Source organism: Calliopsis andreniformis, chromosome 1, assembly GCF_051401765.1.
Source record: "Calliopsis andreniformis isolate RMS-2024a chromosome 1, iyCalAndr_principal, whole genome shotgun sequence".
Taxonomy (NCBI): Eukaryota; Metazoa; Arthropoda; class Insecta; order Hymenoptera; family Andrenidae; genus Calliopsis; species Calliopsis andreniformis.
In genome coordinates, this window is record NC_135062.1 from 5697985 (window position 1) to 5709601 (window position 11617).

Consider the following 11617-nt stretch of genomic DNA (forward strand, 5'->3'; position numbering starts at 1 on the left):
ATACAAATAAGCATTAAATATTCATAAGTTGTTGAGATCGTTTAATTAAACATCTGTTCTATGATATTGTTGAATATTTATATTTAAATAAAAATCATTGTTATTATTCATGCTTTTCGTGAACTCGAATTTTGTCTATAATGTTAGACATTGTACATGTATGTTTGAGAGATTGTTGAATAATGTTGAATTAGGTGAGTTGAACCACAAGGATAATTGTAATTAGAGAATAATTTATAACGAAATACATAAGATCTAGAAAATGTATATAAAATATTAAGTCCAATTAACGATTTTTTCTGTTTTCTTCTTTTCTGCACAGTAGCTTCTGTTTTAACGATATTCAACCATATTTGTTTTTACAACCCCCTAACCTGAATTCTTTTCGATCTCACTGATACTCGTTCTGTCAGCTTTGCTCAGTTGAATTGTCAGAAGCTGTCCGCTCAAATATGCGACTAGATATTGACGTGCATTACGAAGAGTAGCACATTTTGTCTACGAAAAGTAACATGTTTCAGCTTTGTCACGAAAAGTGACACGGAGAAATCACAATGCTTTATTTCATACCAAATGGCACAAGTGTGCTTTTCTTTGCGGAAGAAAATGAAACCTGATATTTTGAATTACATCGAAGACTAATGTGTCCTTTTTTGTAAAGTATCCCCTACACTCTACACGGTGAGATTTACCTCGCGACATGTCTTCAGATAGATAATGAATTTGAGACGACTTGGAATTATATCGAATCTCTTTGCCTCCTCGAAGATCAAATAAAAAGCAAAATAATTCGAAGTAATCTAAAACCATCATATGCCTCGAGGAAAATCTCATCGTGCAGAGTTTGGGAGTATTTAACACAAACGAGTCATGTTATTTTTTGTAACGTAGGTAGAGCGTCGCTCTACAATGTGCGTGGCTCTGCACTCTCGATGTCCATCCAGATCCTTGCAGGAGCAAGGAAATATGCCAGGCAAAAACCATACGGAAGAGATAGAAATTCCCCGTCGTGGAGTCACATATCGCGATGAAATGCGGTAAACATCGTCTCCATAAAACAATTGATAAGCAGTGATGACAGTAGCACGGTGAAGCTGACAATACGTCAATAGAGTAAAGAGTAGCGAACGCCGCGAGGAACGTGTCTATTCAAGCAGAGGTTCGTCTTTCCTCTTTCTCTCACCGTGCGCCAAGGAGCCAGCAAGCGTCCGTGGAATGTCTTCATTAAAATACTCGAGCTCATCATTTATGCAGAGCAAAAACACAACGAGGTGAGCTTCGAACGAGATCGCCGCCTTCCGGACAGGATCCGCACTCGCTCGGCCTTAGCGTTTAGTTTTTAATTTCCGCATTGTTTCCTAGCGAGATGTTCCGCAATTTAACGGCGTTCCGGGAACGTGGCTCCTGCTATTGGCGTGAAAATTCACGCTGGATGACCATCACTGAATCGTACAGTCGATATCTGCTTTTCGTTGACGTGCTTTTTATAGTGGAGGGAAAAGTGAACGAAGAGATGTTGAAAATAATTGTTGAAATAGTTTTACGTAAATGGAATAATATTTAAAGATTTATTTTAAGGAGTAGCGATAATTATAACTATAAAAAGCATTTATTTCAAATATATAGTTGATGTTATTGATTGAGAGAATAATTTTTTAAAAGGCGTTAGAAATAATTTTTAGAAATAATACTTCATGCATCTGAATTTGCATTCACCATTTCAAGTATCACTTTTTGTGAGTATTACTTAAAAATTGATAAATACAAATAAACTTTTCTTTATATTCTTTTATTAATGAATGAGCTTAGAAAATCTAATTTGGAACATTTGATTGGAATAATGATTTAGTGAATATATATTATAATGTGTAATTCCAATAATTAATAGAATTATTTATTATTATTAATAAGTGTTTTGTAAATAATATTTTAATTAACATATGTGTTATTTAAAAAGAATAACGTAAGGAAGAAAATGAGGCTGAGTGTAATTTAAGATGTAAAGGACAAAATTAAAATTACGTTCATGTATTGCAATTTGGAAAACAGTTTATTAACATAATGCATAACACATAAAAACATAAGAATTTGTTTTATTACGTATTAAATTAAATCGAATGAAAATTAATTCCATCTGATTTCACTAAAAGTTGTCACGCTTTTACGTCTCTTTTAACTGTATAATTCGCATGGACGAGAAGTCCTTAAATCTTGCGAATACTCGTGCCGATACTTCACGAATTCCTGCATCGTTTATTATTTTAAAAAGTCGTATTACGAGAAGGGCAAGCTTTCTTGTTATCGGTGTCTACCAAAATAAGCGTAACGTTTGCATGATCCGAAGGCGATTGCCGATATGCGGGACTCGTTTCCGCATTCGTAATTAAGTAGAAAGTCAAAGGTATGACATCTCGTAAACTTGTCGCATTTGTCATTGCTGCATCAATCACGAGGACCGAATTCCGATGTCTTGTATCTGAAATTGATACTATAAATCTTTAGTACGGAAGTGTTACATATTTTTGAAGTTGCGTCCTTTGTTGGAATAGAATGTATGTACCAACAAACTGGTGCAAATAGTTTAAAAATCATATGAAACATGCATAACCATTTGAGTGGTAAGGAAGTTGGACGTATGAGATACAGAAAATTGAAAATGAATTTATGAAATTAGTTTTCATTTATGATGCTACAAATTCATTTATGGATTCTACAATGCAAATTAGCTGGATATTGTCATAGTTTTTAAAATGACTGAAAAAATCATGTTATGTATCTACTTTTTTTCAGAAACTATTGAAACAATTTTGATAATGTTGTTTTTAATTCTTTCTTAAATGAATCGATTACAATTTGAATTTGTACATTTTCTCAACTTAAATGTTGTGTAAGTTTTAATACTAATTTCAGTAAATATACTTTCTCACGTTTTTATATACTGAGCACTTAAATTACTGTCTGCAGTACTTTTTTGAATCGAATAATCAAGTTTCAGTAGACACCATTTTGAAAAAATTAAAACTAAATTAACTCGAAATATGTTAGATTTTAAAAAACCTATTTACCTTCAGTAATATTATATTCTAGGTATTATATTACCTCCAACATCATTTTCTTTAAAATTATTTCTTTTAATTAATACGTGACTTTCTACGATACTTTACATATTACATAGACCCATTTGCAACGCAGTTAAAAATTCTTGATGCCTGTAACCTAATCTATAAAATTGTAGATATATGAACATAATTTAATAATTATTCTTCTTCTTCCTTCTGAACACTTAAAAGCAAAACACCTGTACCTTCCATCATCGGAAAACTTCTCATTAAACATTCTCCGTTAGCTCCTTCTAGTTTCAAAATGATCAACATCACTGTTAAAAATTTACATATAATAAAAAAAAGACGAATGTCTATTCCAAACATAAGAACCACTTACTGATTCCTTTCTATTTTTAAAACGCCTTGTTTTCCTGAGAAGGCGCAAAGCTTTCTTAAATTGGCACTGCATTTGTAATTTTGTCGTGATAATTAAATGACCCGTCTGCGTCGCCGTTCAATTAAAGGCATCAATTAGAGACAGCAAAACAATAAACGAAACAGTGGAGGATCACCAAACGCTCATGGAAATGCTTCCCCTCCCGTGTGCTCGGTCGCCTGAAAATCCATAACCACGAGCCGGCAGCGGCGTCGTGGACCGCGACACAGAGGAATGCTCGAATCATGCTCCCTAATTCACCGATGATTCCGGACTTTGTCCCGTGCGGGGAGAGGAACAGCGATCGGGGACGATCTGTCCCGCGACACACGAGGCATCCCGCGGAGCAGGTAGCTACAGGGAGACTTTCTGTCAGCGTGGAGTATTATCTAGTCGTTTATCTACGCCTATGAGACTCCCTCGGATGCCGCATACACGGCTGTCCTGCGCATGTACTTACACGCACCGTTTCCTTATGTAACGACACAACAGGTACATATTCACCCTGGGATCCCGTCTGCGCCGAGGATATGGTTGTCTCTCTATTTCCCTGCTCATAAATTCATCTCGTGGGAGAGCACCGACCAACTTGCGTGAGGTCTGCGCGAAGATGAAAGTCACAAAATTCTTCTGCGCTGAACTAAAAACAAGAGGAAACCTTGTAAAACTTTTGTCAACGCGTCGCGAGCTTTGGTTACGGGATTACGTTCGAGTTGTGTGAGAATGATTTAAGGAAAACTTAATAAATGATGTTTTGAAACTAGTCTATTGGCTTCTGTGGGTTCAGTTTGGGTTTGGGAGTTGGATTCTTTGGGCGTGTGAGGATTTTGATACTTGGAACACCTTAATTTTGTTGTTGTAAACTTATTGTTACATTTACCGTTCCCTAGAATTATTTAAATAAAAATTGTAGTTTTGTGTATATTTATTCACATCTTTTTGTATAACAAGCATGAGTTACGAGTAAATAAATTGACTTCAGAAATGTGCCTCTAGCTGTTTTATATCACTAGTATAGAGAGAGTCTAACGTGAAAATAGAAAAAAACTATAATAAAAAGAGTATTGTCTCTAAGAAATATAGTGAGGACGATTTAGTACCAATTCAGTGTACCAAGCAGGAATCTGATTTAAGATTTACAAGTAAATGCCTTGGATTTATTTATATTAACGCTGCGGTTACAGTGGATACATCTTCTGATAAACTGATGTTTTGACGAATATGTTTGAACTACTTATTGTATACGCAGACAAGTTCACACATATTCGTCAAAACATCAGTTCGTCAGAAAACGCATCCACAATAACCGCAGCCTAACGCTTACCCCTACAATTACCCCACATTCAGATATTCTACACATATTTGATCTTAAGTCTGGTTTAGATCAGCCAAGTTACCTGAATTTAAATGGTTTGAGTGCAAGTGATTTGGGGTAATTGAACCAATGTAAACATGTTATACTACTTCACTTGAAATGTCGTTTCAAGCTTCGAGTGAAGTTGACATCTATTTAACTTTTCCTTACGCGTCAAAATATCCTTTGATTTTTCAGACTTTTCCAATAATTTTTGAGAAAAAACTGTTGCCAACATAAGTTAGTCAGTTTCGAATAGGCTACAGATTACGATATTAAATATTTCCAAAAAATTTTTTTCGAGAAGAGACTGAGTTGACCTTGAGTTTTTTAAATGGGATCGTACACTTTTGATTTCATATTGTTGTAGCTGCTATCAAGACGACTTCAGCGACCTATTATATTATGTCTTGTTAAATAAAACATAAAATCATTAACGTGGAAAATAATTTTGCGTGAATCAAATTACATACAGTGTATGTACAATTTCGAAACTAGGTATCATTCATTTGTTTTTCGGTTGTAATAATCTTGTTCGTGACACACGTGTTTTTGACCAAAGACTTTTCTGAGGTAATGACTGAAATTGAAGTTCTATCCATTTGGCTTATACATAAAAGAAATAATAGAAATAGGAAAGTGAATAGAATATATTAGGTTCATCCGATTAATAGCATAAGAGAAGAAGAGGAAACTTTCCACGTATTATTTGAAGAAGTTTAAAGAAACTCTAATAAATTCTTTAATTATTTTCACATGTCTAGTCCGAGATCTCGTGAGAATCGCCATGTAATGGTCCCATTTATGGACCAATGCACACGAGCAATGTTTTGACGTACGATTTCGTTACGATCATATGTTTTTCTTTGTTTTCCCAATTACAAACAATGGAGACAGACATATGATCGTAACGAGATTGTGCGTCAAAATATTGCTCGTGTCCATCGGGCCTAATTACATGTACGGTTGGTATCCATCATACGTGAATCGTGATTCTCGAATCGCCGCGTGAAAAAGCTCTTACTCACCTGTCATTATTTTATGTAGGAAAATACTGTAATTGGATTTTTAAAGTTTTATGAGACACTATACACGTATTACTATAATAAAATTATAAAATATTTTGAAATGGTGTTATAAAATGCCGAAGTTTAGAACACTTGTCAGTTTTTGACCCTTAAGTACCTACTGACGTAGAGTCAGTCATACAGGTCTTACTATTGTTGCAATCACCACAAATTATTCTCTTTATGTAGCTATGAAATATCTTCTAGTAAAAGCTTTTAATACACGATGCGCCTTGGTTCCATTTAGTAATTATCATCATAGTAATTTTATAAATACTTAAACCCAACATGTTTTAATCGAAATCTAACGGGCCTCAGGTTCAAACCAATTCCATAATTTTAAGTCCATTAAAAATTGTGTAAATATTAATAGATGCACAAGAATTAACATGTGACCAAGAGAAAAGAATGAAATTATGAGATTACATATACAGACGTTTTATCAAAGTTTCTGCAATTATCCAGGTAATCTGTCAGGACTATTAGACTGAATGTGTATTTCTTCTTCTATTCACATTGATTATTTCAATTTTTCATATTACCAAGTGTCCACATCCACAATTTATCACCTGAACACAAAAGGTGAAGTTTACCTACAGCTATCGATGTTTTCAACATCGAGGCTGTACTGTGACCCTATATTAAGATTCATTTCATTTACTGTGACTGAATCATCGAACACTAAAGTGGATTTGAATAGATAACGAATTACATAGAAGTGTCATTTAATATCGCGAGTATTTTCGCCATAAATGTAAATATTCAAGGTGCAGTAAAATTGGAACAGTTGCAGGATCCAGATGTCTCGGAAGACAGAAACTTACGAGACTTTTGAGATATAAGTCCAATGTCGACCACTATGAAGGGTATGTTTCTTCGCCCATTGCCCAGCTGTCTGATATGCATACAATGTTACGAATACCGTATGTCCATCCGCGTGCAAAGCTTCAATGTCGCACTATTTCAGCACCCTTCGCTCGTGCGACGTTGATGTATGACTGTGTTACTAAAAGGAAGTAAACGTGTCTCGTAAGACGTATCTACATCCTCCTTTTATTGATTATATTATTTTATTAGCTATTTTCGTACGTGTATATTCAAAAATTCACAAGTATATATCTAATACCTACATTAATAATATGGATGCGTTTACTTTGAAAACGCCAGACAACAATGTCTCAAGCTAGAAAAAGCATTAAAATTCAGGATGATAAGGTAATAATTTTATTTGTATTTATAATCATGTGGTGCATTTGGCTTTATTCTTATAAGTTCGCTATCTATGAAACTTTTACTGAAATACTGTAATATTTATCACTTTGTCAAATGCATTATCATCTACAGAAATGGTACGATGCAATTTTCACTTTTATCGCTTTATCCGAAAGTACAACTGAATTAGAATAGTTGGTGTAATTAAAGATTAAAGGCAATACAGAGTGTAGTTAGATTAGTCTTCTATGAGAGAAACTAAAGTAGTCGGAAATAGAATGCATAGTTGAAATGTCTTACATAATGATATACAATTTTGAGTTTATTTACAATTTGTTCGATATATTGCAATAATTTAGATAGAAAAGAAAATTTTGTATGTTTTGGAGGTTCATTTATCAATTAGTAATGCGTACTTATAAAATATTTATAAATCAAATGTAAGCAATAAAATAGGATTATTAATTTGTCTATTTACCTAACATTATTTTTGTACGTATTATGATTTATACTAGTTCAATCTCATGTTTTACATTCAGTAATAATGTCAATCATGGTATCGATTTGTTTTGACCAAATTTGTATAGCTCTTGTTCGCTCGCACACATGTATGCAATTTTGTACACAGGAATGTGTATAATAATAAGCATTCGACAGAACAAACATTTTTTGTCAGTGTACCAGATACACTTCTAGGTTTCGTCAAAAAACACTTTGCACATGTGTGTGAATAATTTATACTTTCAGGGGTTCGAAGTCAAAATCATTCTTCTGTCGTGCAAGATATAATAATAGTACTGCAGCAACAAACACAAGTTTTACTCGTTGAAGCATCTGAAACAAAAATTTATACACCCTTAAAACATTTTAAAAAGTTGCTGAAAGTAATTAAATGGAGCAAGTAATTACAGTAGTGAACTGAATCTCTTGATCTTTTATCTTGTATGTTATTTTTTAATACAATTACAAGTATTACAGAATCATTTATATATCAAAAGTTTAATGCACTACAGGTGCATTAAGCGCCGAATGGCACCTAAAACAGGACATTAGCTATATCTTTGAAAAATGAAACGCGATAAAGCGGGTAAACAGCAAAGGTGATAGAGGGGAATCTCCTTTTTACTTTTTCAGTTTGACTTCTTTGCCACATTTCATTTTTTAATGATAGAACTAATACTCAGTATTAGATGCCATCTGGCGTTAGAGGAACTCGCCCTAAGTACTGATTTACAGTTTTAAGACATTTTCATTGCAGGTGATTAAATAATGTTCACTGCAACGCAAAACAAACTTTATGTTCTTTTATAAATTTATATTTAATCTTAGTTTACCAATTATTTAACTGTATTTTACTCGAGTTTGAATCACTAACACACTGGATAAAATTAATTTCAGAAATACTTGGAATACTACACAGGATTTGAGAAATTCTGATGTACTTTTTCAGGAAATGGTTTCACAATTAAATTAGACAATTTCAGTTTTGATAATATTCGCTATACAAACGCACTTGTGTGTCCACTATACGTCTAACGTCACTATGGCGATTGAAACACTTACTTTATTCATGATTCTTACGCATCCAGACAAAACACCTTTTGAGAATTCGATGAACTTCTGCAATGTCATATCTCATTATCGAACGTGAATATTTATATCAGAAGCTAACACCGCTGTAACATTTGCGCAAACTGACGTGTCGAATTAAGAAACACGTTTACACATGTCGTCAATGATAATTAAGGTTTGGGAAAAACACGAAGAAGGCGGTAGAAACTTGTTCGCTGAAAGTGTATGTGTGTATGTATGTACGATTGACGTCGAAATACATTTTCGTGAACACTTGACGCAATGGAAAAGAGTTTAGAACTGCTCTTCAATTCACTTTTATTTTAATTTCTACTAGTATACATATACACAAGAAGGTAGAATAGTGGGATCAATTAATCTCTATAATAAATTAAGATAGCATTAACATTTTAGATTATAGGTTTTAAATCCTACTTTCTTCACAACAATTTGAAATAAAGTGAAACTTAAAAGTACTTTATCTTGATATATTTGTTGTTACTTAAAATTCAAAATTACATCTATTTTATTTACTTCATGTGAGTTGTTACTAAACTATAGAATTTTTGGAGTTATAGAAAATTTCAATATACAAAAATGGACAAAATTCACATAATCTGCAAAAATGTACTAAATATTAAGAGATAAATACACTTTACAAATTGAAAGATGAAACAAGTCTTTAAGTAGGTTCCACCTCTCTAATTCTAAGTAGGTATTTCTGAAATGAAAAATTTTCATCCGCAATCTAGTTATTATTAATAACTTGATAAATATAAAATCATATTAGTATTTTATTCTACTTCTGTGAAGAAATATCACTTTGATAAAAACGTATTATCAATGCCATATTTTCATTATGAAATCACTACAACCCGTATCACCTTCTTATCCTCATTTCTGATCAAACAAGAGCCAGTTCCTACAGTACCTTCGAAAACGTGCTGTTTATACTCTAAAATCTTGTTAATAGTATCTACCACGCTACGAGTTAATACTAAGAAACTTCCATGATTATAAGCAACTTCGGCATTTCAACCTTCAACCACTTCTTCAGTACATACCCCGCTTGCAAAACAGCAATATCAGCCATTTCATTTCGCTTCGAATAACGAATTAAAAAGGTTTCTCCTCCACTAAAGGTTGGGATTCAACCATTTAATCGGCATCAACTGGCCTCCTTTACTTCGGGAGCGTACGAGATGAGCATACTTGTTCACGTGCGATGTGGAAAGAAACAAATTTCACGAATACATCGGTCCATCGACCGTTTTTATTATATTCTATTAAACCGATACTCGGAATTTACGAGACAATTACAAGCTCGGTTTCGTCTGTGATCGTGACCGACCGGCAGGTCGGCTCGGCCTGAAAAAGAACGGAGGAAGAGTGTATTGAGATCGTGGGCCGGCGCAGGGACAACAGGAAAGAAGTAAAGATTTTATCTCGCGCAGCTGATCACCACTCTCGCTTCTTTGGTCGAGAGCCAGGGGAACATTTTTTTCATCGTGCCCCTTCGAATCGTCGGCCGTCTCTCGGGCGAGAAACGCTACGGATTTGCATGCGATCAGTTACCGATTAAACTAGATAAAATCGGCTGCTTCGCGCCGATTCGACGGTGTTTGACTCCTTGAATCGAGATGCCAGACAAAAGTGTCGGAGCTTCCAGAAACAAAGACATAGAGGGTGAGGGAACAACCTTCCCTCAAATTTAAAGAGAAGAGTTTCACTCGTGGATATAAAGGAAGACACTGTTGAGTTTTTAGAAACAAAAAATCGGGAGACATCGATAAATTTTTAAAGAAAAGTACTTAGTTGTTTATTGCAAAACCTATCCGGTTTTTTTAACGATCTTCGGTCGACTCATTCGTTTGAAAATATATCATTGATGATTGAAATAGATGATAAGATGAATTTGATGAAATGAAGATTTTTTTAGTAATCTATAACTTGAATTCATTCAAAATTTTATATCCCTTCGCTTTTTGCTGAAATAGGTAACGTAGAAAATTACAAGGACCTCCTTATAAGGAAGACCAATTGATGTGATGACAGATAATTTAAATCTCTTGCGATTCCCTTTCGAGTTTGTGAACTGGTATTAAATCGAATTCTAATTGACAACAAGCTGATACTGAATCCGTATCAGTAGCGAACTGACAATAAAAACTAGAGTTGACTTCATTCCAAACTGACTAAAAGAATGCTCGGTATTTTAACAATTTTTGAATGATACTGAAGATAACATACCAAAGCAAATTATTTTCCAAATAGTCAAGTTGGATATCCTAGTTCTACGATTAATCGAAAATAGTAAAGCAAATTGTAAGCAACAGTAATACTTAACCCTTCACTGGCATGACGTTCTAGTATTCTAATGCAAACAAATTATGATAGTTTTATTAGAATTTGATTATGACAATTACTCATGTTAAAGTACTGCTGGGAGCTTAGAAACTGTCAGTACATCTGATTGATTTCGCAGAAAAATACATGCACATCGCACACACGCATTTCCCTTATTGGCCGAATTGATCACACCTACTACTACTATTTGCAGCGAACCGAGCACTCTTCTTGCCCCTGTGCTGTCTCACTGACAACTTCTTAGCTCCCAACAGTGCAGAAGGGAATGATATTCTAATATTCTAATACAAAAAAATTCTGACAATTTTATTAGAATTCCATTATAACAATAATTCATATTAATTTCGAATGCAAAGGTATAAATATCTATAGATATTAGTATAAGTTAAAATATTTTTCATACTAAATCTAAAATGTTGAGTCAATCAGAAACCAAAGGCGCTCATTGGCAACAAGCAACCCTATCTGCATCTCCAATCGGCGATCTACCGTTTGAAGCTCACGGATTGGGGTTTCGAGGCATCGATCAGCAGTCCTCTCGTTAAGGTATCTGTGATCGAAAAAG

At 34.1% G+C, this 11617-nt stretch overlaps 2 long non-coding RNA genes across 2 annotated transcripts; both read right to left on the bottom strand.

Annotated features, from left to right (window-relative positions):
• Positions 1-3183: 3183 nt before the first annotated feature.
• Positions 3184-4263, bottom strand: LOC143179760 (uncharacterized). The gene is made up of 3 exons (XR_013002007.1): positions 3941-4263; positions 3442-3834; positions 3184-3352 (listed from the first exon to the last, which is right to left on the bottom strand). It is a non-coding gene; the product is annotated as an uncharacterized LOC143179760 (long non-coding RNA).
• Positions 4264-6938: 2675 nt separating this feature from the next.
• LOC143177459 (uncharacterized) lies at positions 6939-8744 on the bottom strand. Its single transcript, XR_013001572.1, has 2 exons — positions 8677-8744; positions 6939-7947 (listed from the first exon to the last, which is right to left on the bottom strand). It is a non-coding gene; the product is annotated as an uncharacterized LOC143177459 (long non-coding RNA).
• Positions 8745-11617: the final 2873 nt, after the last annotated feature.